The sequence below is a fragment of the Rhinolophus sinicus genome, chromosome 15 (assembly GCF_057876585.1).
Source record: "Rhinolophus sinicus isolate RSI-liver-muscle chromosome 15, RSI-T2T, whole genome shotgun sequence".
Lineage (NCBI taxonomy): Eukaryota > Metazoa > Chordata > Mammalia > Chiroptera > Rhinolophidae > Rhinolophus > Rhinolophus sinicus.
The window spans coordinates 23914882-23939582 of NC_142515.1; the positions used below are offsets into that span (position 1 = coordinate 23914882).

General features: G+C 37.1%; 1 long non-coding RNA gene across 3 annotated transcripts in view; it reads left to right on the forward strand.

Moving 5' to 3' along the window:
- LOC141572910 (uncharacterized) overlaps nucleotides 1-24701 on the forward strand; it is a 62533-nt gene that overhangs the window by 21379 nt on the left and 16453 nt on the right. For all 3 annotated transcript variants that reach the window (XR_016018896.1, XR_016018895.1, XR_012498462.2), the window contains exon 3: nucleotides 21099-21160. This is a non-coding gene — a long non-coding RNA (uncharacterized LOC141572910). The remainder of the gene's footprint in view (nucleotides 1-21098; nucleotides 21161-24701) is intronic.

Below are 24701 nucleotides of genomic sequence, written 5' to 3' on the forward strand. Positions count from 1 at the left end.
CTCCTGCTCACACGTCTCTGAGTTGCTGTCCCTCTGTCCTACTAGAGAGGAAAGGTCACCTCCATCACAGTGCAGGGGTCCTCAGAGGGCCCCCAGCTCACTCCACATGGCCCCATCTTCTCCTTTAGCATCCACAGCACCTTGCCTCAGAGCTCAATGGTCTGTCTTGGTTTTCTTTGCTTTATCCTTATTTCTCTTGCTTCAGAACCCTCTCTGGCTAGATCTACACTGGCAAACTGAACTGGAAAATAAAGGATTGTTAGGTTACTTCACTATCTAGATTATTCAGGCCAGATGATTTAGGGGTCTTCACCTGAATATTTTGACGGGGTAATTTTGTTGTCCACTTGGACTCTTCTAGACTAGGCCTTTATTTGGGATTCTTTATTGTGAGATGAGTTTGCTCAGTTTTAACTCCTACACAGACAACTTTAGGTCCTTCACTCTCTCTTCCCCCCCTCCTCAACTTTTTTGAAGTATAATGGACAAATAAAAATTGTACATATTTAAGGTGTGCAACTTTGTTGTGAGAGCAATTAAGATTATATCAATTTTGAAGTTTATATAACCTCCTTAAACTCCTCTCATCTTTTCCAAATCCTAGGCATGGAGTTTCCTCTCGGTATCCTCAAATCAAGGGTTCCATGTAAAAATGAACTACATTTGCATGATTCCTCTAAATATGAATTATATTACATTATTCAATAACTTTTAACATTATATATATGAAAATAAGATGTTCTTAGGTCTCCTGGAATTTTATACCAGCCGTTGATATTTTGAAGCATGGACGAATATAACCAAATGTAATCATCTTCTACCCTAGTTTATCTTCTGAAATTGTGTGCTTGATAATAGTCTTTTAGACCTAAAAATGTGGCAATTAAGGCATAGGGTAGAAAAGCAATATACTGAATACTCTGAGTGATACTACTCTTTTAAATTATTATTAATATCCTCATGCTCTGCTATATTGTTTAATCCCTGTTTAAAACTTTGATAGTGGCACCTATGCTTTGTTGTACTTTTTTTCTGAGAAAACATGGAAATGTTAATTTGTCAATATATTTAATTGGCAAAAACTTAATGGCCTATAATATGTCAAGTCCTGTGTAAGACTCTCAATTATAGTGATAGAGGAGGCTGTCAGCACATGGATTGTCTTCTGGAAGACACAGACTAGTAAACACTCAAAAATGCTAAAAGAGAGAAATGCATGGAGCACTATGAAAGCATAGAGGCTGTATACTTAAAACAAAACAAAACAACACACCAAACAAAAACAAAAAATCAGGCAGAAGATGCAGAAAGTCTCCTAGAATATGCAAAGACATGGTTGAGTCTAAAAAAAAAATGAATGAGAGTTCATCAATCGTGATGGAGAGGAGAGGGGTTCCACATAGAAGGAATAACCAAAGGTTTTACAAATCTGTGAAACAACAGGGTACATTTGGAAAACTATAATTAGTCCATTGTGGCTGGAGTGTGTGTGGCATGGAGATACTAGAAGGAAAACCAGAGAAATCAGGTAGAAAGCAAGTGGGGAAGGGCCTTCTACTAGGGAGTTTGGATTTTATTATGAAGGCAGTTGGAAACCATCAAAGGGGATTAAGCAGATGTGTGATACAAAATTTGTATATCAGAAGGATTATTTTTTGGCAGTGATGAAAGATGGCTTAGAGACAGAGGCAATTTAGGGCCAGTTGCAGAAATCTAGGTGAGAAGAGACAAAGACTGAACTATAGCAGTGAATAAAAGAGGATGGAATTAGGTGTCTGTTTAGTATGACAGAGACTGCTAGTGACTGAGTATTTGCTTGGCACTTCATACTCATTAAGTATTCAAGATTAATTTGTTAATATTTAATCCATTGTTCTCCAGAGTATTTTTTAAAATCTATTATTAAAGTCGATCTGAGGACATTAATATTTAGGTAAAAGCATCCTTTTAGATTTAACCAGGCAGCCCCCCCCCCAAAAAAACCCACTCTATAAACAAAATAAAAATATTATTAGAAATATTTCCTATATATATGTTAAAAAGTAAATTTCTTTAATATGTAAAGAGCTATTACAAACCATTAGGATGAAAATAAAAAGCCGTATTTAAAAATGGCTAATTCATATGAATAAGCTCTTCAAAAATTAAGAAATAAAAATATCCGAAAAGCCGGTGAAAATATTTGGCTTTACTAGTTATAAGAGAAAAGACAGAATAAAACAATGAGATATTATCTTTATTCATCAAATTGGCAAAGGTGTAAAAATATGAGATCCACTACTGATAAATGTGTTGTGTTTCGTCAAATGATCATTTTATATACTCCTGGTAGGAATGTGAACTAATCTAATACTTTGGAGAAAAATATGATAACATGAATTTAAAACTTTAGTCATATTAATATATGTTAACCCAATCACTTCACCTTTAGGGATTTATCCTAAGGAACTAATCAGATAATATTTATCAGGATATTCATATTCAAGGATATTCATATCCAAATTAGTATAAATAAAAGCTTTAGTAGAACCCTTTTGGAGTGTCTACTCAGTTCATAATGACTACTTTTATGGGCTATCTGACCCCCATGGGGGCCCTCCAGCAGCGGATTTTGTACCACATGGCAGCATTCCTCTCCACACCCAAGACAACTACTTTGGCATTCACCCTAGCTGAGCCAATCAGGTTTCCTTCCCTGGGAATCTGGATGAAAGAGAGAATGAGAAAGGAGATAGTAATCTCTGTCAAATTGAGCTTCTCAGCGTGCCCTGAATATTCCATGTATTTTTTTTTCCCAAAGGAAGAATGCTGAGAGCAGAAAGAAACTTGGGATAGCAAAATGCTTTCTAAAACAGATGACTTAGAGAATCTAGAGGTTCTGTCATAGTGGATGGAAGGGGCCAAAATGTTTGTACAACCAAAAAGGACTACATCAACTTAAATAAGTGATACCTGGCTGAGACAGTTTAGTGTTGAATAACAACTTGTGGCTATGATCCTCTTTCACAGTAAATGACAGCGACTCAGACCTCTCTGTCTTCGTAGAGGAAATGTAGACAGGAAGTAATCAGTAACCTAGGGGTCCTGGCTAACCCGTTTCTTTTTACTCTACTGTTCCATTTCCATTGGTTTTTCAAGGATGCGAAGAGGGAAAGAAATATGCAAGACTGAGAAAGAAAAATTGATAGAGAATACTCATGTGTATGGTGTATTAGTTTCCTAGGGCGGCTTTAACCAAGTACCATAAACAGGGAGGCTTAAAACAACAAAAATGTGTTCTCTCACAGTTCAGGAGGCAGAAGTCCAAAATTAAGGTATCAGCAGGACACCTTGGAGGCTCACAGGAAATATCTGTTCCAAGCTGGGTTTTGTTGTTGTTAGTTTCTGGGGTTGTCAGAAATCCTTGACATTCCTTAGCTGCAGACACATCACTCCAGTCTCTGCCTGGGTCCTCCTGTGGTGCGCTCCTGTGTATCTGTGTCTCTGTGTCTCTTCTACTCCTTTTAAGGATACCAGTCATATTGGCTTAAGAGCCTACCCTACTTCCGTATGACTTCATCTTAACTAATTATGTCTACAATGACCCTATTTCTAAATAAGGTCCCATTCTAAGATAGAGGAGGTTAAGACATCAACATATCTTTTTGGGTTTACAACGACACCCATAACACATGGTATAGATAGCTTTAAACATGTAACTCCAACAAATCTTGTATTCTTATTCAGATGTTGTATAATCTCAGATTTTAACATGTAGGACCCTTTCACGTGATGGTCAAATCCCACACATCAGATGTTGAAACAAAGGTTCTATGATTCCAGAGCCTGCATTTTGCACATTGAACCCCTTTACATGGAGCCATTTGATTTATTTTGAGAATTCTTCATTTATTTCCCAGAGGGGTAGCTCCTTGGCTGATGGAGTGAGAGTGCAGTTGATGGGTCAGCTGTCCTGCATACAGACTTTAAATTAATACGTTCCACATCTCCTTTATTCCCTCTGTTGTACCTGGTATTTGCCAGTTAAAATCTTCTCCAGGATTCAGTCCGACTGGTCAGCCCCTTGGTGTATCACCCTCCACATGTACGAGTACTGTTGGCAGTAGCTTCCCCTTCTTTATCCGTTCCCTACCTTCCAAACAATGGTTAAAATCTTTCATTTGCTTATGGGCTCCCTCATTATTTTCACCACTGTAAGTTTTAGTTATTTATATGTTATATCGTTGCCATTATTTTAATGAGTGGTCCCGATAGGGAAAAGGGCAAACTGTGTGTGTTCAATCGGCCGTCTAAAACTTGTGGATGTATGTACTTAATATTTTGATAGATATCACCAGATTGCATTTCCTTTCCACTATTTGTGCTGCTCGATTCTTTTCCTTGTTTTATTGCATTGGCTAAACTTGAATATAATGTTGGTAGTAGCCTCTTTATCTTATTTTAATGGAAATGTTTTTAACATTTCACATGAAATATGATTTTTGTTGTAGGTAAATATCCTTTATGAGACGGAGAAATTTTCCTAATATTCCTGCTGCTCTTTTCTGGAAGCTAGATGCTATGTTGGGAGCATAGCCAAGCAGCCCTATGGGAGGGTCAGTGTGGCAGCAGCCAGCATCCGTTTTCCAGCTCTGTGAGTGAGCCACCTTCAGCGACTGTGGACTAAACCACACCTTCAGCTGGCTGTGGACTAACCATTCCTGACTGCAGCCTTTTGAGAAACCCTAAGCTAGAACCACCTAGCTGAGCTGCTCCAAATTTCTGACCCCTTTCTGTGAGAACATGAATGTTTTTTATTACATTTACTGGGGTGACATTGATTAATAACATTATGTAAATCTCAGGTGTTTAGCTTTATAATACGACACCTGTATTCTCTATTGTGTGCTCACCACCCAAAGTCTAATCTCCTTCAGTCACCATATATTTGACCCCTTTTACCTTCTTCACCCTCCCCCACCCCCTTTTCCCCTCTGGTAACCTCCATTCTATTGTCTGTATCTATGAGGGTTTTTTTGTTTTTGTTTTTTGTTTTATATCCCACATAAGTGAAATCGTACTATTCTTGTCCTTTTCCATCTGACTTATTTCACTTAGCATAATACTCTGAAGATCCATCCATGTTGTCACAAATGGCAATATTTCATCTTTTTATGGCTGAGTGGTGTTCCGTTGTGTGTATGTACTGTATCTTCTTTATTCAGTCAGCCATTGAAGGATACTTGGGTTGTTTCCATATCTTGGCTATTGTAAATAAGAACATAAATATTGATTGTTGTGTTAAACCATTAAGCTTTTGGGTGATTTATTATGCAATAACAGATAATTAACGTAGGGAGTTTTTGTAGAGGCTTTATTAGATTAAGGAATTTTCCAACTATTCCTAGTTTTATAAGGGATTTTTTAAAAATTATGAATTGATATGAATTTTATCTATCTAGTGAATGAACATTTTTCTTTAATAATGCAAATATGAATTATATTGGTTGAGTTTTTAATGTTAAACCAAGCTTGCATTCCTAGGATACACACAATCTGGTCATACTGTATTGTCACTTTTGTACATTATTAGATTTAGTTTTCTAACACTCTACTGTATTAGGATTTTTACATCTATGTATTGAGTATGGCCTATAATTTTCCTTTCTTATAAAGTCCTTGTCAAGTTTTGGTATCAGGATTTTGCTAGCTTCACAATAGAAGTTGAGGAGTGATTTATCTTTTTCTATAGCCTGGATTGGTTTATGTAAGGTGAAATTGGCCCTTGAATATATGTTAGAACTCACTGGTAAACCATCTGGTGCTGATTTCTTTTGGAAAGATTTTAAACTATTGTTTCAATGACTTAATGGTTATAGAATTATTCAGGGTTTTTATTTATCCTGGAGCCAGTCTTATAATTTTTCAGTAAGTTATAATTTTTTCTGGACACTGGTTCATTTCATGCAAGTTTTCAAAGTTGGTGATATATAGTTTTTCATAATATACCATTATCATCTTCTTAATCTCTGTCATATTTATAGTGTTCTCATTTTTATACTTATTACTATTTGGATCCCCCTTCTCTTTCCTTGATCAATCTTGCCAGAGGTTTTCAAATTTTACTAGTTTTTTTCTAAAAATCAAATTTTGGTTTTGTTCATCTTCTGTGTTGTATGATTTTCTTAAGTTAATAAGCACCATGAATTAGAACAGAGCTCAGCACATAGAAAATGCTATATAAAGTATCATTTTTAAATTTTATTTCTATTGTCTACTTCCTACTATTTACTTTCTTTGGATGTATCATGTTTTCCCTTTCCTAACTTCTTAAGTCGTATGCCATTTTGTTCTCATTCTTGGCTCTCTTGCTCTGGGGGAAGCCAATTACCACGTTGGGGGCACACTCAAGCCACCCTATCCTGGTCATCTTCTTTTACAAAGCGTTTAAGTTATAAATTTCCTTTCTGCTACTGCTTTAGCTGTATTATATATGCAATATATTTATGTAACTCAATTCTAAGCGTTTTTTCATTCTAAAAGAATATATACGTTATAATGTTGGGTGTCTTCTAGATACGTCCACTAGATAAAATTATGAAATACGTTGTTCAGAATTGTTAAACCTTCCTGATGAATTGATCTTCTTTCTCTCAAGTAATGCTTAAAATTTATTTTGTCTGTTATTAATATAGCTAACCAGATTGTTGTTATTGTTAATGTTTGCCTGGTATATCTTTTTCCATTCTTTTACTTAAAAATGTTCTGTGTCCTGTCTTTCTTATAAACTTCATTGAAATAGATTTATTTTAAATCAATCTATGTTTGCTTTGAATGGGACCATTTAATTCATTTATGTTTATTGTAGTTATTGACATGTTTGAATTTCCTCCTGCCTTTTTTTGTGTGTGATTTCATTTCTATTTGCCTTACCACCCTCTCATGTATCTTTTCATGCCTTCTTTTAAAGTGGTTGAATTTTTAAAAAAAATTTTATTTCCCCCTAATAACTTGGAAGTTATATACTTTCTTCTTTTAGTGTTTACCCTTGAACTTTTATTATCCATATTCAACTTTTCAAAGGGAACAGGAAAGAGATATTAGGTAAAAACTAAGGAAATATTAATAATGTGTGAACTTTAGCTGATAATAATATGTCAGTATTGATTTTTAATTGTAACAAATGTAATATAAATTATACTAATGTCAGATGATGATAATAGAGAAAACCGAGTGTGGGGTGTATGGGAACTCTAAACTATTTTTGCATCTTTTCTGTAAATCTAAGATTGTTCTAAAATATAAAATCTATCTTAAAAATAAAGGAATGATAAATACACATACAGAATAATAAAAAATTTGAATTTATACAATTGAGAAGCTTGATCCAGAACTTCCACTTCTATTAGTATAGCCGACTAATACCTCAAGCAACTCTTGCATTGAAAACATCTAAATACACTGGATAGAATATTTTTTAAAAATCTGTTTTTATGAATTTGATGAGCTGACAAGATAATAAGGAACACTCTGAGACGAAACCAATAATTAAATAAGGGAAAGCAGTAACCCAAAAAGCTAAGTTGAGCATAAAGCCAGCTTTTGTCCTGAAAGCATTTGATAAACCTGAATTCTGAATCGGTGAGTTAAGTGCATAAAATTTTATGATAATAATACCTGCTTAATGATTTGAACTTTTATTAATGTGAAATGTTCCTTTCTGTCTGATTTAAAGATTTTAGCCTTGAAGTCTATTTTCATCTTATATTAATAGTAGTTAAGTTTTCGGGGAGTCAAAAGTTATAGGAGAAAAAAAAAGTTATATGAGGATTTTTGACGTGACTTTTTTTCCATACATGGTCCTGCAGAGCTATCCAAGCTGCCGCCATCATCACATGTAGTGTCTCAATATACTCTGATCCCCCTAGCTATCCTGACTTAGGTATGAAAAAGTCCTTTCTTCCTTTAGTTCAGCCATGACAAGGTCCTTAAATAGCAAACAAACAAACACACTTTAATTTAAAAAACTTTAAGGAGTTAAAAGGTAAAATTTGAAACCACAGAAATAAATGAATTTAGAGAAGATAGAACTCATAGAAGTGACTGAAATATATTGAGCAATTCCTATGATCCTATAAAGGGGTTTACATGAATTAAGTCATTTAATTCTCACAATTCTGTGAGGGATGCGGTATTATTACTGCCCTCATTTCTGGGTGAAGAAGCTGAGGCTTAGAATGGCAAGGTGAGTTGCCCAGGTTTATAAGTAGCTAAGTGACAAGCTAGCGTTTGAACCTCGGTGTGCCTGACTCCAGAGCTTGTTATTTTTACCACAGTGCTATACTGTCCAGCAAAACCAAATTCTACTCATAGATAGCCTTGGCTACTTTATAGGATCCTCAGTTTTTATTTCCCACCCTCTGTCTCAGTTTTGAAGGAGTTTACTTCCTATGTGAACCCACTTTTAGTCTTAAAAACTTCTCACTAAAGTTACCCATTCAACATTCTCTGGGGTGTTGGAATTTCAGACCTTATGCCTGTAACCTGCGTTGTATTTAGTGGCCAAAATGCAGGCGGGCCAGTCATATTGAGAAGCTTTTCTAGGATCTGCGTCCTTTAGCTATTTCACAGCTTCTCATTTGAACTTACAGATTCTTGAGAAGATCCAAGCATTTTCACAAAAAGCTCTTATGAAAAAATGTGTATGACCTATGGAAAAGAGATGAAGAAAGTGGTAGGATGATATAAGCACTGCCCTTTTTAAGGTAGGTACTTGTAAGTTGAGGTTTTCTTACGTAGGCATTATTTCAAGCAGTCATATTTGTGTCACTATTGGGCTCACACATGAAGCTTGAGACAGAGAACTTTGACAAGGATCAGAAAAGAACAATGTTAGAAAGTATGAGAAGTAGCGCTGGAGTTAAGATGGCCTAATAACCAATTTATTACTGACTATAGAAAAGGCAATTTAATGATTCCCTTGAGGACCAAGTGAAAAGAGACAGCAGCTGCTTTAGGAAGGATTTAGGTTGGATATTGGTGAAGGAGGAATATGTCTCTGTAAGTCCCCAAATGATGTAGGGGATTTCGGAGTGAGTCCCGGGATCTTGTCTCGTGAGACCGAAGAATGGAAACATGGACCCAGGAGAGGCAAAGAGTTTTAAAAAGAGGAGAGTTTATTGAAAGCAAAGGGTCAGAGCTCCTGAGCGGGAGGGGTTCCCGAACGAGGGTGTCCAGTGACTGAGGCAAAAGCTCTTACTTTTATACCTTCCCTTGCCTATTTGGGAAAGGAGAGCAGGCGCTTTCTAATGAAATTCGTCTACCAGGTTTGGTCCGTTTGCCCATCCTGAAGGAATTAGCAAAATAACCCACTCTTATGTATCAGATCTGCTCCGTTTGTCAGGCCAAAAGGAATTTTATGATTAACCCCAAGGCCTTGTTACATTATGTCCTGGAATGAAGGAGTGATATCGTAAAACCTGGAGTTTTAGGAGATGGCTGTCTTTGTTTATTCCACCAGGGACCTCCCTGTCTACCTAGGGACATGCTGACTAACCTGTCTCATTGGGAGGACCTTTCTGACAACTGAAAGTTATTGGATGCTGCAATTCGTTGTTATTAAAAATAGTGGGGGGGAAATGGTGGAATCTTCTCTGGAGATATTTAAGAAGAGAACAGGCTGCTGTCTTTCCAGACTGCTTGAAAGTAGTTCATTTATTCATTCAGCACATATTTAATAAGTGCCTGTGATGTGCTAGATGCCAGTTGATGCACAAGGGAGACAGCTGTGACGAAGACAGAAGCTAACTTTTGTTGTCATAGAGTTTACAAGGCAGAGATGGTGGTAACTTGGGAGATAAATAATGAACAAATTTTTAAAAATTCAGATACTATGTGCTAAGAAACAAGACAACAGAAAATGACGAGAGGCCAACGTTGGATTGTGTGGTCATGTAAGGCCTTTCTGAGGAAGGTGATATATGAGGTGAGACCTGAAAGACAGGAAGGAACCATCTGGTATACATCTAGGGAAGAGCATTCGACATGAATGGAACAGTATATGCAAAGGTCCAGAGGTAGGAACAAGTTAGGCAGGTTTATGGAGCAAAAAGAAGACCTGTCTGGCTGAAGCGTCATAAGCAAAGAGGGGAGAATAGTTGGAGATAAGGTCAAAGAAGTAGAATAACCACGATTAGTAACAGTCTTCAAGATGTTTGGATTTTATTCTAAGAGCCACGGGAAGATATAGGAGGTTTTAAGCAAGGAAGTATATGGTTTATATTTTAGAAAAATGTATTCTGGTTGCTATGTGAAAAATGGATTAGAGGGGTAATAAAACAGAAGCAGGGAGAACCATTTAGGAGGTTACTGTAACCCAGGTGAGAGATGATGGTGGTTTAGCCAAGAGTGGTACCGTGTTTCCCCAAAAATAAGACCGGGTCTTATATTAATTTTTGCTCCAAAAGACTCACTAGGGCTTATGTTCAGGGGATGTCATCTTGAAAAATCATGCTAGGGCTTATTTTCTGGTTAGGTCTTATTTTCAGGGAAACACGGTAGCAGTGGACATAAAGAGAAGTGGATATGGTTCTATGATCTCTCAAAGGAAATGTATTTCTATTATCCACCTTCCCCCCCAAAAAAAAAAAAAAATAATGTAGACATGCAACAAGCATGAACATTTCACTTTTAGTGCCCAGGACTTCACAATGACTTGTACACTTACATTGTTTGGGGATAGGAAAGGCATTCTTTGAAAGCACTAATGAAATCAGTGTCATACTGGTGTTACGGGATGGTCTGATGGCGATGCTTTGTACATGGACAATGGCTCTTCTTGTTTATCCTCTGAAGTCACACCATGCTTATTAGAGATAAGGCTAGAAAGATACGTTAGAGTGGATCGTGCAGAATGGTATGCAAGGCTAAGGGAACCATATTTTATTTTGTAGGTGAAATCATTGAAGGTTTTTCTGAACAGAGGAATAACATGATTAAAAACTTTTATAAAAATGTTAATTTGGTGAAGAATGGATCAAAGAGGAAAGATTCTGGAGATAAGAGAATCACCTGCAAAACTGTTGCAGTTATCCAGGCAAGAAGTTAACACTTCTAAGAAGCATTTAGACTAGGGTAGAGATAAAAGGATTGGAAAGGAAGGGACTGATGAGATGAGAAACATTTTGGAGGCTGACTCAATCAACAGAACTTACAAGTGGAACTGATTGGAATTAGTAAGTGGAACAGAAGTAGTCAAAGGTTGTTTCTGAGATTTTGAATCTGGATAAAGAGGATGCTATTAAGAGAAAGTAGAGTACAGAAAAGGAGATGGTTTGGGACAAGCGGAAACAGGATACTTCTGTTTCACAACAAGGTGAATTATACTGAACACATCTAAAGCATACATTTTAAAACGGCTAAGATGGTAAATTTTGTTATTTTTTTACACAATTACAAAAAAGAGGAAATAAAAGAAAGAGTAATGAAGGCATCAATTCTGTGTCAGCAGCAATCTGCTAAGAGACAGGATGGAGAGAGAGAAGAATACCTTAATTTGGTGAATTGTGGGACAAGTCAAGGAGACAGGCGGCAACCATTCAGCTTAAGTCCTACAAGATTGAAACGTGATGTCTAGTGACCCTGTGAGCCTATCTATCCACAACACAGCCCTCCAGGAGACTCTCTGGGTTTTATTTTACTCTGGGCTCCTAAAGAAATATGTTTTATACTTTTTAAAAAGGAGCACCAAGTAATACACAAAGTTGTCCCCACCCACTGCTCATACCTCTCTGCTATGTGCTAGGGGAGGAGTGATGAAATTACACCTCACCTCTGGCTATCAACAGCTTCTTGCCTGACCATTGTCTTTACTGTTTAGCCACCTAGGTTTCCTGAGTACCAGCCTGGATGGATCCCTGTGAAAGTGTTTTATTGCTGTGTTTCTCAACAGTCATGGTTATCCCTTCCTTATTAGTCATTCTCTAGTCTCTCTCCTTTTTTTTTTTTTTTTTTTTTACCTTTTTAAAATTATAATTGGCGAATATAATTCTAAGATATTTAAAATGTAAATTCTGATTATTTGATATGTATATACTTGTGAATGGCTTTCTCCCATCTAGTTAACACATCCATCACTTCACATATTTATCTTTTTTTTTTCCTTTTGGTAAGAACATTTAAGCTCTACTCTCTTAGCAAATTGTGATTATACAATACTGTGTTCTCAACTTCTATCCCTCCCCAGCTTCCCACACTGTTTTCTAAACAATCACTGGTCTACTTTCTGTCACTATAGATTAGTTTACATTTTCTAGAATTTTATATCAGTGGAATTGTACAACATGTACTCTTTTTCTCTGGGTTATTTCATACAGTATGTCTTTGAGATTCTCACATGTTGTTCATTTGTCAACAGTCTATTTCTTTTTATTGCTGAGTAGTATTCCATTGTATGAATAGACCCGATTTTGTTTAAGCATTCACCTGTTAATGGCCATATGGATTGTTCCCAGTTTTCAGCTATTACAAAGAAAGCTGCTATAAAGGTTTGATATAACTCTTTGTATGGACATATATTTTCATTTATTTTGGGTAAATACTTAGAAATGAGATGTCTGGTTCATATGGTAGGTGTATGCTTACCATTTAAAAAAACTACCAAACATTTCCAAAGTGATTTTATCGTTTTACATTTCTTCTAGCTGTATTTGGGACACTGACAACACCATATGCTGCTGCGAGTGGGATACAAATTGGTAGGGCCACTTTGAAAGATAATTTGGCACTTTCTTACAAAACTAAACATAGTCTCACCATACAATCAAGCAATCGTGCTCCTTGGTATTTACCCAAAGGAAATGAAAACTTATGTCCGTACACAAATGTGCACATGAATATTTATAGCAGCTTTGTTCATAATTGCCAAAACTTGGAAGCAACCAAGATGTCCTTCAGTAAGAGAATAGGTAAGTAAACTGTAGTACATCTAGGCAATGGAATATTATTCAGTGTTAAAAAGAAATGAGCTATCAAGCCACAGAGGAAACTTAAATGTATATTACTAAGTGAAAGAAGCCAATCTGAAAAGATTGCATACTGTGTGATTCCAACTCTATAACATTCTGGAAAAGGCAAAACTATGGAGACTAAGATCAGTGGTTGGCAGAGGTTGTGGGGAGAGATGAATAGCCAGAGCACAGAGGATTTTTAGGGCAGTGAAACTACTCTGCATGATACCATAATGATGGATACATGCCATAATACGTTTGTCCAAACCCAGAGAATGCAAAACCCCCAGAGTGAACCCTAGTGTAAGCTATGGACTTTGGGTGACGATGATGAGTCAATGTAGGTCCTTCAGTTGTGACAAATGTACCACTCTGGTGTGGGATGTTGATAATAGGAGAGGCTATACATGTGTTAGGACAATGGGTTTGTGGGAAATCTCTGTGCCTTCTTTGTAATTTTGCTCTAAAACTGCTCTAAAAAATAAAGTATTTATAAAAAATCATGTGACAACAAAAGAACAAGACAAACAAATGAGAAACAAAAACTCATAGACACAGACAATAGTTTAGTGGTTACCAGAGAGTAAGGGGGAGGGGGTGGTAGATGAGGGTAAAGGGGAACAAATATATGGTGATGGAAGGAGAACTGACTCTGGGTGGTGAACACACAATGGGATTTATAGATGATGTAATACAGAATTGTACACCTGAAATCTATGTAACTTGACTAACAATTGTCACCCCAATAATCTTAATAAATAAATAAATAAATAAATAAATAAATAAATAAATAAATAAAATCATGTGAAAGCTAGAAGACAAGCTATACTGGTATTAGAAATAGATATGGATAGAGGTGGATTTCCCATAAGGCTAAGTTAGGCCCCTTGAATTGCCATATGCTTTTGTAAAATTTACAAAAATAAGACATTTTTGTATTCTTTTCTTAATGAGGGCTCCCCAAATTGTATTAGCTACAGGATCCATAAATCTGGATGAGTCTAAGATATAGGGGGTTCCTGACCCATATTATTCTTCTCATCCTGAGTGTTCTTTTTGTAACTAGCTAGAGAATACCTTTCCTAGGAAAGTGGGATTTGGGTTCTAATGAAAAGTTTTAAACATCTGTATTCCCGATATAGTTGGGATCTCTCACAACGAAGAGAGTATGAATCTCTCATCTGTATATTGAGGTTCTTATTTTATCTTCATTATTTGTCACTTTCTTTTTAAATCTGTTTCACTTCTTTTTGGCTTTTAAATCTCTCTCTGTTTCACCTTCTATTTCTCTTATGCGTTATCTGTTGTGTTTATTCACTCTAGTGTTCCTGGTCATTTAGTCTTTATTTCTGAATTTTTAAGATTCTAATTCTTTCATGAGTTCTGTCACTTTATTTCTGAGTTTTTTGATATCAGATTTCTAATATTCTTTTACGTCTTGTGTCATTTTAAAATGTTTTTCTGTTTGTTTTGAAGCAGACTATAACACTTTAAATCTATTTCTGGTGTGCTTTCTCTGTCTGTAGAAGTGTTATTCTGCCTTTTATATTTCTTAACCTTGATACTTTTCTGCTGTTAATTTTTAACGTGCTGTTTATCTTCCTGAACTTTCAGGAGATATGAGTATAGTGTTTAAAAATATGGTGGCTTGCTTTCTGCAAATTCCCCCCTCCCACACTTGATCCAGACCTTCTCTTTCCTTGGCTCTATTATCCTAATCCTGCTCAATTTTGACTCTACACCCAGAAGTTTCTCAGTGTGTGGCCGTGTCCTGGAATGGAGCCTTCGGCTGGTCAGTTTCAAGAGTTTATAGGGGCTAGACTGCTCTAGCCACTTCAGATTTTAGCATGGGCCCCCATGCATTCATCCACTAATAGGATTAGGCCAGACTCCTCCAGTTTAATCTCTTGTTCTCAGTGTTCTCAGACTGACTCACCTCACTTTCCTATTGGCTATTTGGGGGTTTTCCAGTTTTGGGGTCTGTTAGATGTCTTTTTACTTCCTCTGCGTTTTCCCACACAGATGCTGAAATTATGCAGATGTTATGGCTGTTGGTGATTTGCTCTCACCTGCTTGTATATGGGGTTCATGGAGATGCCTTATCAATTAGTTTTGCAAAATGTAGTCCATGGATTTTGGTTTTACTATCTGTTGTTCTCTTCGTTTTTATGTGGGAATCTGGAGAGATTAAGTAACTATGCTGTCCTCATTTTTTTGTTTTGTATTTTATTTTTTTAAAAATGTACAAAAATGACACATTCTAGTTGTTTTTTTAAAAATTCAGAGCTATGTAAAATAAAAAGACAATGCTTTCCTTTCCTCAGTCCCATTCCCATGAGGTATTTATTGTTAAAAGTTAGGTATATGTCCTTCCAAACATTTTTCGAATATATATATATATATATATATATATATATATATATATATATATTATATATATGGTAGAAAAAATATATATCATATATATAATATATCATACATATATATAATATATATATGAAATAGGGAAAAAACATTTTTCCTACCACTTTACTATCTACATTTTTATTACAATTTGTTTTTTCTACTTAGTGATACGTTGGGAATATCGCTAGGAACTAATATAGTCTGATAGTTCTTGCTATTTGTCACCATTGCCAGGTGGCTAGTTCTCTCAGGAAGGATACAAACTGCTTCTGGTTGTTTTGAAAATAAGCATTTAAATAGTGTTAAGGTCCACCACAAAATAATTGATAGTATTTGTCTGCAGTTTGAGAGATTTAGGCACTCAGGACCACTGGGCAAAGACCTCCTCCACGAACTCTAGGCTGCTTTGCTCTAAGAAAATTCTGTTTGGGTGACAGTCCAGGCTAGCGTCTCCCTCTGAGCTGGGCTTAATCAATGCGATTTTTCCTTTCCTGCAATGGGGTATGAGATTTTGTCTTGGACCAAAGAAGAAGGAGACTATTGAATTCCACTGGTGAAACTCTAACATGGCGTGGTGACCAGAGTGTTCATAAAGTGAAACTCTGGGCTCAGCTCTGCCACGACTGGACTAACATTGAGTAAGTCATTCGACCTTTCTGGGCTCAAAGAAAAATTGTATTTGTCTAGAAGATTGTTTCAAAATGCATTATAACTTAATTTTAGAAAATAAAAGAAGAGATGTAGGGCCTGTACTTTCCAGTTCCATTTGGTAAGCATCAGTCCTTTTTTATCTTATACCCAGTCTGGTACTAGGGAACTATGAGTCTGTTGGGTCATAAATTCTTTGCCCAAACGGACAGGAGAAAACACTGAATAGAAGTATGATTAGTAAGTTCCTTAAGGCATAGATGGGCTTACTCAATAAATTGTGCTTTTATTTCCTGGAGAACTCACTGACACAGAATAGATTCTCACTACATTTGTTGCTATTGAATTGAGAAAGGGAAACTGAGCTCACAGAATCCTGCAAGGACTGAGTCTCCTTAAAACACATTTTTCCTTTCCAAATCTTGTATAAATGAGGCACCATTGATCTTTGGGAGTGCTTTTTAAAAAGACAGATGACTGGGCCCTTCCCCAAATTTATGAATCAGAGTTTCTTGGAGTAGAAGCTGGGAATCTATCTTTCAAATAGTTCCCCTGGTGATTCTGTTGATCAGCCAGGTTTGGAAACTATTGGATTAAATGATCCCAAGATGAACTACTTGGGCTAAGGGATAACTTTCTTAATTGCAATGGGCCTGATTTGGGGTGCTAAGAAAGCCCTATCAGGCAGAAAGAACCTTCTTTCTTCCTTAGCCTCTCTCTCCTCCTACTTCTTTATTATTATTATTATTATTATTATTATTATTATTATTAATTTTTCAATTACAGTTAACATACAATATTATATTAGTTTTAGGTATGCCACATAGTGGTTAGACATTTATATACTTTATGAAATGATCACCCTGGTAAGTCTAGTACCCATATAACACCATATATAGTTATTACAATATTAGTGACTATATTCCCTATGCGGTACTTTACACCTCCCGATTCTTTTGTGCCCCTCCCCTGTTCCGTCTCCTGGCTGCCACCATCTTTCCCACACTAAACCTGCTGTCAATAACACTTAAAACAGCAGCGCCACATTGTGGACAAAAACCATAGGACACTGTCCTAATAGATCACGGGGCTGCAGTTGCCATTTTGTCCTGCAGAGTGCAGCACTTCCTTAGCTTTTTAGGTGAGGAAGTTTTCCTTACCTATGTGGATGATCTCAGTAAACATCCCCTGGGAGAAAGCATGAGATGGAACATTCCTGCCAGATCAGAAATCAAAAACCTCCACGTTTAGAAATATAAAACGTCCACGTTTTGAAACTAGAATAAACTGGGGAAGAGACCAAGTGCATTGGCAGGCATAAGCCTTTTGCTGAGGTTAAAAGCCAGTCTCTGAGACAGTACTGGTCAGGGTAAGATTGTACAGGTGGTCTGCAAGTCAGTGTGTGACTTTATAAAGACATGTCTATTTGGGGTAGTACCAGCTGTCACACGTCTTGAAAAGAGTTATTTTTTTATACAGTGCACATGAGTCAGGCATTAATTAATACACCAGGCCTCTTGTGATATTTCTACCCAATGACACATTGGATTTATGTTGCTGGAGCAGTTTGGGTCACTATAGTATTGCTTTGATTATGCATCTTTTGATCGTGTCCCACCTGGCCAAGTCTCTCTCTGTCTCTGTCTTTCTCTCTCTCTCTCTCTCTCTCTCTCTCTCTCTCTCTCTCTCTCTCTCTCTCTCACACACACACACACACACACACTCATTTTTTACTTTTCTGATATTTGTACCTGGGTACTTTTCCAATGGCCTAATCATGCTTAGTGATCCACCTAAGTGAATACAGTTAGAAAGAGGATGTATTAAAGTTTATATAAATCCACCAGTCCACCTGATTTCGTTCTCTTCCTGTTTTCCAATAACTGCACGTAGGCCCCAAAGTTGGGAGGGAGCACCAAGAAGGATGCACACCTTTGCAGATTTGCATAAAATTTCCTGGAAGATGGTGCCAGGGCTTCGTTTCTCTGCTTGGAGTCTTCTAGCTACTTGGTTTCCTGAACTAGAGTTACACTGGTAGCCAGGATCACATGGTTTCGTGTAATGGTTTCCTCCTGGTTTTGATTGCTCTGATATGTTTGCTGTCTCCCTCACTAGGCTGGAAGCCCTTTGACTGCAGGCTCCACGCCTAGATCTCTTACGTCCTTTGCACACTCACTTCCCACGTTGTTGGAAGTCCACTATGTGCTCAATGCAAATAATTAGATTGACAGGTTGAATAATGAGGAGAGGTGTTTTCAAAGAGTGAGCAGGAAAGGAAAACCAAGAGAGAGAAAGGGATAAAAAACTAATGTTTCTAAAAGACTGACTTAACTGACCAGTGAAAGGAAGTAGTTGATAAAAGGAAAATGGAAGAGTCAGTCTAATCAAAGTCTATGTGAAGGGAGGAAATTAGAGTCTAGCTTTTTTTAAAAAAAATGGAAATGCTGTTAAGGATAATAATAACCCCTGAGGAGATATTCATGGTCTAAATAGGAAGAACTAAAAATTTCCTCAGTGATTGAAGACAAAAATGAATGCTACAGGGGGTATCCTGTGAAAGAAATTTGTAATTTTGGAATGAGTTCGGGTTGATAGATGAGTCTATAAATTTAATACAAAAGGCCAAGCTTAAAATCCTCCCTGAATGCTACAATGAAAAGTTGAGTACCAAAACTATTTTTATATCTTGCTTTATTGTTCTGTAAAGTTGAGCCAGTTTAAGTGTCCACTAAGATTGCAAAGAATTCTGCTTTAGCTTCTTAGATACAGTAAATAAAAGAGCATAGCCTTGCATTTCTGACACTCAATCTCATTAGTGATGTACATTTTCCAGAGACCCTTATTTAGTATATTTTAATGCTTATGAATATTTAGAATTTAGAAAGGACTAAGATTTATTCAAATAATAGCATACTTGGAAATGGGTGTTTTATTTTTTATTTGCTTTTTAATTGCACATATACTCAATAGACTACATCTAGAATGTTTTAAAGCAAAACTCAGAATTTTATCACTTCACTCATATCTATTTTTCACTTTATTTTTAGATTTTTTATTAATGGGGGATTGAAAGAGTTTTTCAGGGTCTTCCAAACCAGGCCATTGACAAGTAACTCCTTTATCCCTGCCTCTTTAATAAATGTGTTCTTGAATGTCAGCCCATGACTTTTTAAATGTCTTCTAAGCTTGGCTCTAGTCTCCTTAAAATGTCCTGCTCTCCTGGGCACCTACCACTTTAAAAGTCTTCAGTCTGCCGAGCTCATCTCCTCAAGTGTCTGCTCTGTCTTGGGCATCAGCATCTTTAAAACTCTTCTCTTTAAATGCCGATCTTACCCTGGGCCTTCGCCCCTTTATTATTTAAAAATAAAACTCAAAATTTTATCACTTTGCTGATGTCTATTTCTTACTTAAGTAATTGCTCTTCTGTCTCTGAAGTGATTGTTTTGGTGGAAGCGTTTCATATTGTTTGAGGGAAAAATAATCCATTGATTTTAGTGATATAAATGTAAAATGGCTGGGGTCTGGGTCAGTGATTTGGTCACAGTTGTAAAGAAGAATAAATAAACCTAAAACCAGTAAAATCTTAGAATACAGCATACTGGTTAATTGGGTTTCTGATTAACTATGGTTATAATGAGAAGACACTTTTTGTTTGAAATCTCTAAATTGCCTCAGTGTGTTTTCTTGCTTTAATAAGTAGTCTAATGAACATAATTAAATCTTCTCTTACTGATTCAGCAGTCTGCAATGCCTCAGGATCATTACTCTGAACATAACATATAATTCTGTACTGTACTGTAGCTACAGATGGTATAGGAGTTTAAGATGACTCCTGAACATTTCTATACTTTAAAAAATATAAATCTCTGATCTGTGCATTTCACTCTATGTAAATGTACCCTAATTAATTAAATAGGTAAGTAAATGCCTATTACGTATCATAGAGGAACAGACTATTCAATCCAGAAGAGACTTTTGATATTATGAAATTTGATGCCGTTATTTAACAGATCAGAAAACTAAGACCCAGAAAATAATAAGGAGGGTTAGTACAGCTCCACTACACTCAATATCTCCTGATTGCAAATCCAGTGGCCTGTGGACTCTGCTATGCTGCAACTTTCAGATGACTTGGGATTCTTGTCATTTGTCTCCCTTTATAAAAGTGGAGTCCATTCTCAAAGTTGGTTATTTGGGATTTTTTATTAAATGAATGTAAGCTCCACTAAAATGTAAGCTCCCCAGGGTCAGCGTATTTTATCTGATAAAATACCCTGATGTCTTCTCAACATATAGAACTATGTCTGCCTCTTAGAAGGCCCTCACAAAAATGTTTGTTGAATGGAAAAATGAGATGAAATCGGAATATTTAGTATACACAAGATAACCTGATTTCGAGTTCATGGGCTACATATCATGGGCTGTGTTAATCTACTCAGCATTCATTAAGTACACAGATTACAGGTTAGAATCATTATGATCAAAACTTTGATACATAGTTAGAAAATGAAAGGAAAAGGATAAGTATTAAATAGTTGTGGTAAAACGTCATGAACTAGTGTCTCATTTTGTCTACCTCAGTTTCAAATACCAAGTGAGGAACCCAAATAGTAAACTGTAAAAACACTCTTCAGATGGTCAAATGAATCAACAAAATAGAATGTCACAACTCAGCGTTGCAAAGCTGTTTGTTAAATATGAATTCTACATAATATCTAAGCACATCTCTTTAAACAAAGCAAAGAAAACCACCAAAAATTAGAAAAAAGAGAAAATTCTTGGACACTGGACACTGTACTTATTGTCAGATATGCCTTTTGACTCTCAAAATTAGTGAGTCTGCTTAAATCATCTGAAAAGTGCTTCAGTATTAAGAAATACCTCAGAAACAAACCCAAGAATAAATGAATTGCAAAAGCCCTCTTCCTAAGGACTAGCTTAAAATTTAACGGTGTAAACATCTAAGGTTGTATGCTTACATAGGTGTATTTAGACTTGGTTTTAATAAGACAAAATCTACAAAACTAGACCCAATGTGTTATTACCACTCTATTCCAGGAAATACTTCCGGATGCCAGAATTCTTTGGATTTCTTTTTTTTCTTGAATCACCACGAAACCGTAAGTTCCTTGAAATCAAGGATCACGCCTAATATAATACATACACATTTATAACTGCAGTACTTGGCACAATGGTGGAAAATAAAAGGAACTTTAAAAGTCTTTGTTGAATGAATGAAATTAAAACTTAACTGGAGTAGAAGAGATGGGTCAAGATGAAAGGAAATGAAGACTTGTCTTTTTAGAGCTCCAGCCCTCGGTGTTTCTGAGTTTGCCTCTAAACCCCTTAATCCGCATTATCGGGAATAGCCACTGGGAACAGAGCTTTGTGAGGAGCACATACACACACAAATGTTTGCTGCCAAAGTACATTGAAAGGACCGCTTTCCTATAGCTTCTTTAGTCCTAATTTTCCTTACCTTCTGAACTAACATGCCTAGTAATACGAGTCTTATATGTGCCGTGAAATATTGCTTTCTGGGTAGAAGTCTAACTTTCTGCATTCTCTGCATGCAGATTTCTAGTGCAATCACCTTTAACCTCTTCTGAACCAGAAGTCATGTGGTGGGAGGGATCCTAAGTTTGCGAAAATGACGGGACATAGGGAATGTAGAGAAGAGAAGACGCTTCCCCATCCCTTTAAATGAGGCAGATACGGCCTCTAGGAAGCAAAGGCACTGAGGACAGGCTAGCTGCCCAAAGTATATGGAGGGTGCAGCCTTCTCACTGAAGTGCTATTAGAGTCCAAGGTCCCTGAGAAGTCAGTTTGCGACCGCAGAGGTCAGGGCTATTGTGAGGGTCTGCTTTTTTGTACTTAAGGCTTGGGATGGCATTTTTCGTGCCAATGTTCCCTGCTCTTACGAGTCTAGAAATTTCAAGATCAGGGACGGAATCAGTAGTTCATCTTCCCATTTTTCTAGTTAGCAAATGGGCTGAATGTATAAACCTCCAGTAGTAAATGGCATTTTAAGTTAATGTTTATTAACCCTGAGAAAAGGAAATGTCACCTTGGATTTTTACCGTTGATTTGAAAGTTTTAAGCATGTCACACAAATGGTTGTATCAGTTCTCCCAACCTCCCTGTAACTAGAGAAAGGGGAAGCATGATAATATAGCACAAATCAATTCCCTGAACAGAAAAAAAAAAGGTTTAGCTAACTATTAAGCCCACTTTCTCAGCTATGAGAGGTTTTGTTGTTGTTGTTTTTAAATATTCTTTGCTCTCTCCACTGGGTAGCTTCTTTGCAGAGGAGAGGTTGAGAAGCACAGAGCAATATCGTAAAATTTCTCAACAGAGCTTTATCTTCTTGCTATCTGAGTGAGGTCTTCAACAAAATGTGTGAGAGGTGGAGTGCCGCTGGTTAACTAAGTCCTGACAGTAAATCCTTTGACTTTCTTTGAAACTGGGGATTAGAGCTGACCTGAGGTAAAATGATGAAATAATCCATTATCTAGCCTCCTCCCCTCCCACTTGCAGGCACTCGCCCTGGGGACCACCTCGTTAGCCCTGAACCTCCACTTGCTCGCCTCATCAAGGGCTTGACTGCACTCCCCGTCTATGCTTTCTCGTTTTTTAAAACTCAAGTTCTTTGTTTTATCCTCTCTGGAGCATACATTGTTTTTATGGATGACAATTACCTAACTTGAGAAATTAATGAATGAACTGCTTACGTTTGCTAAGTACATTTTCTCTTTCTACTTTCACAGTAATTCCCTTTAGCTCTTGTCCACCACTGTGTTGACACTGGTTATAGTTGACCCCCATTGTTGGAGATCTCCGAAGCACGGGGCACTGTTGACTCCTCCTTTCTTAAACATTCTTTCCTAAAACCACACTCCATTTTCTCATGGATGCCCTCCTACCCAGAACTCTCTGGCCACTCCTCAATCTCTTTTGTCAGCTGCTACACCTCTGCACAACCCTTACGTGTTACCTCTTCTTATCCGGTACCTTCTAATTAGGCTACTATCTCGTAGACTGCACGGTTGTGATGGCCTTCCCTATGCAGTGACTCCCACATCTGTCTGGTCCACCTCTCTCTCTTGAGGTGTAGACTTGTATTTCCAGATGCTTCCAGGACATTTTTCCTTGGATGTTTCGCAGGTACCTGTAACTCAGCATTGTCAAAACTCATCCTGGAAACGTCTCCTTCCTTCTCCATGTTCCCAACTCCGTGAATACCACCATAAACCCATTTGCTTGCAACCAAAAATATTTAACCAACAAATTGTTTTTAAACATTGTTATGGGTCACACGTTATGCTAGAGCATGTATACGAGGGTGAAGATGTTAAATAAGATTGGCCCCAGCCCTCGGGTTGCATATAAAGCAGTGGGGAAAGCAGACGATACATTGTGGCACAAATAACTAGTTATAGTTGCTATAAGCAGCACCGAGGAAAAGACAAGGAATCATTTGTGACCCTTCCTCCTTCCTACATTGTATCACCTGTCAATTCTCTCTCCCCTAGCAATTCAAATTCCCAAATATCTCTTCAGTTTGTCCTCTCTTCATGCCACTGTCACCAATATCTCTCACTTGAACTATTGAAATGGCTTCCTGACAAGTTTTCCTCTGCCTACCCTTGCGCCTGCTGTCTATTCACCACACTGTATCCATAGTGATCTCTTAAAAATGCAAACCCTCATGTCACTTCTTTTGGAGCAAAAATTAATATAAGACCCGGTATTATATTATATTATATTATATTATATTATATTATATTATATTATATTATATTATATTATATTATATATTATACCCGGTCTTATAGTAAGATAAGACTGGGTCTTATATTAATTTTTACTTCAAAAGACGCATTAGAGCTGATTGTCCGGCCAGGTCTTGTTTTTGGGGAATCATGGTAACATTTTTCAGAATATTTTTGATCCACAGTTGGTTGAATCCGCAGGTGGGGATAGGGAGGGTAAATTGCACGTCTTATGATGGCTTCCAAGGTCCTCTATGCCTGGCCCTTCCCTGCTTATAAATTTACCTATCTCAGGCCACCCTTCCTCCTTCCTCTCTATTCCCAGGATACCCTACTTTTTGAACTTTGGCACATTCCTTTCCCTCTGTCTAGAGCACTCTGCTGCTGCCCCCCCTCCCTTCTCCCACTAACGTTTCATTTAACTAATTGTTATTTGCTTCATGTCTTCAGAAAGTTGATCCAGGTTAGCTCTCCATACTGTCCCCTCTCCAAGCTCCCCGTGGCTTCTGTGTTTGTGACATTCATCATGATTTTACTGTGGTGCTCCATGAGGACAAGGGCCCACGTCGTCTCACTGACTGCCAATGCTCTAGTGGTATCTGGCCCAAGGGGTATATTCAACAGGTAGTTGTTGAGCTGAGCTTGTTGCATAAACTACAAATAGGAGATGTTTAAAGGACTCACTCTTTGAAGCCTGCTGTCTTTCAGACAATAAATGTGCATTTAAATAAAAAAGCTGAAAGCTGTACCCCAGACAATTTGTTTGTTTGTTTTAATTTCTCAGAATGTGTGACAAATCAAGTGTGATTCAGGGTACACAGAGGAGGAAAGAGGAATAAGATCAATGGGGAATATGTCTTCGGGCAGATATTTGGGATCTCGCGGTAGA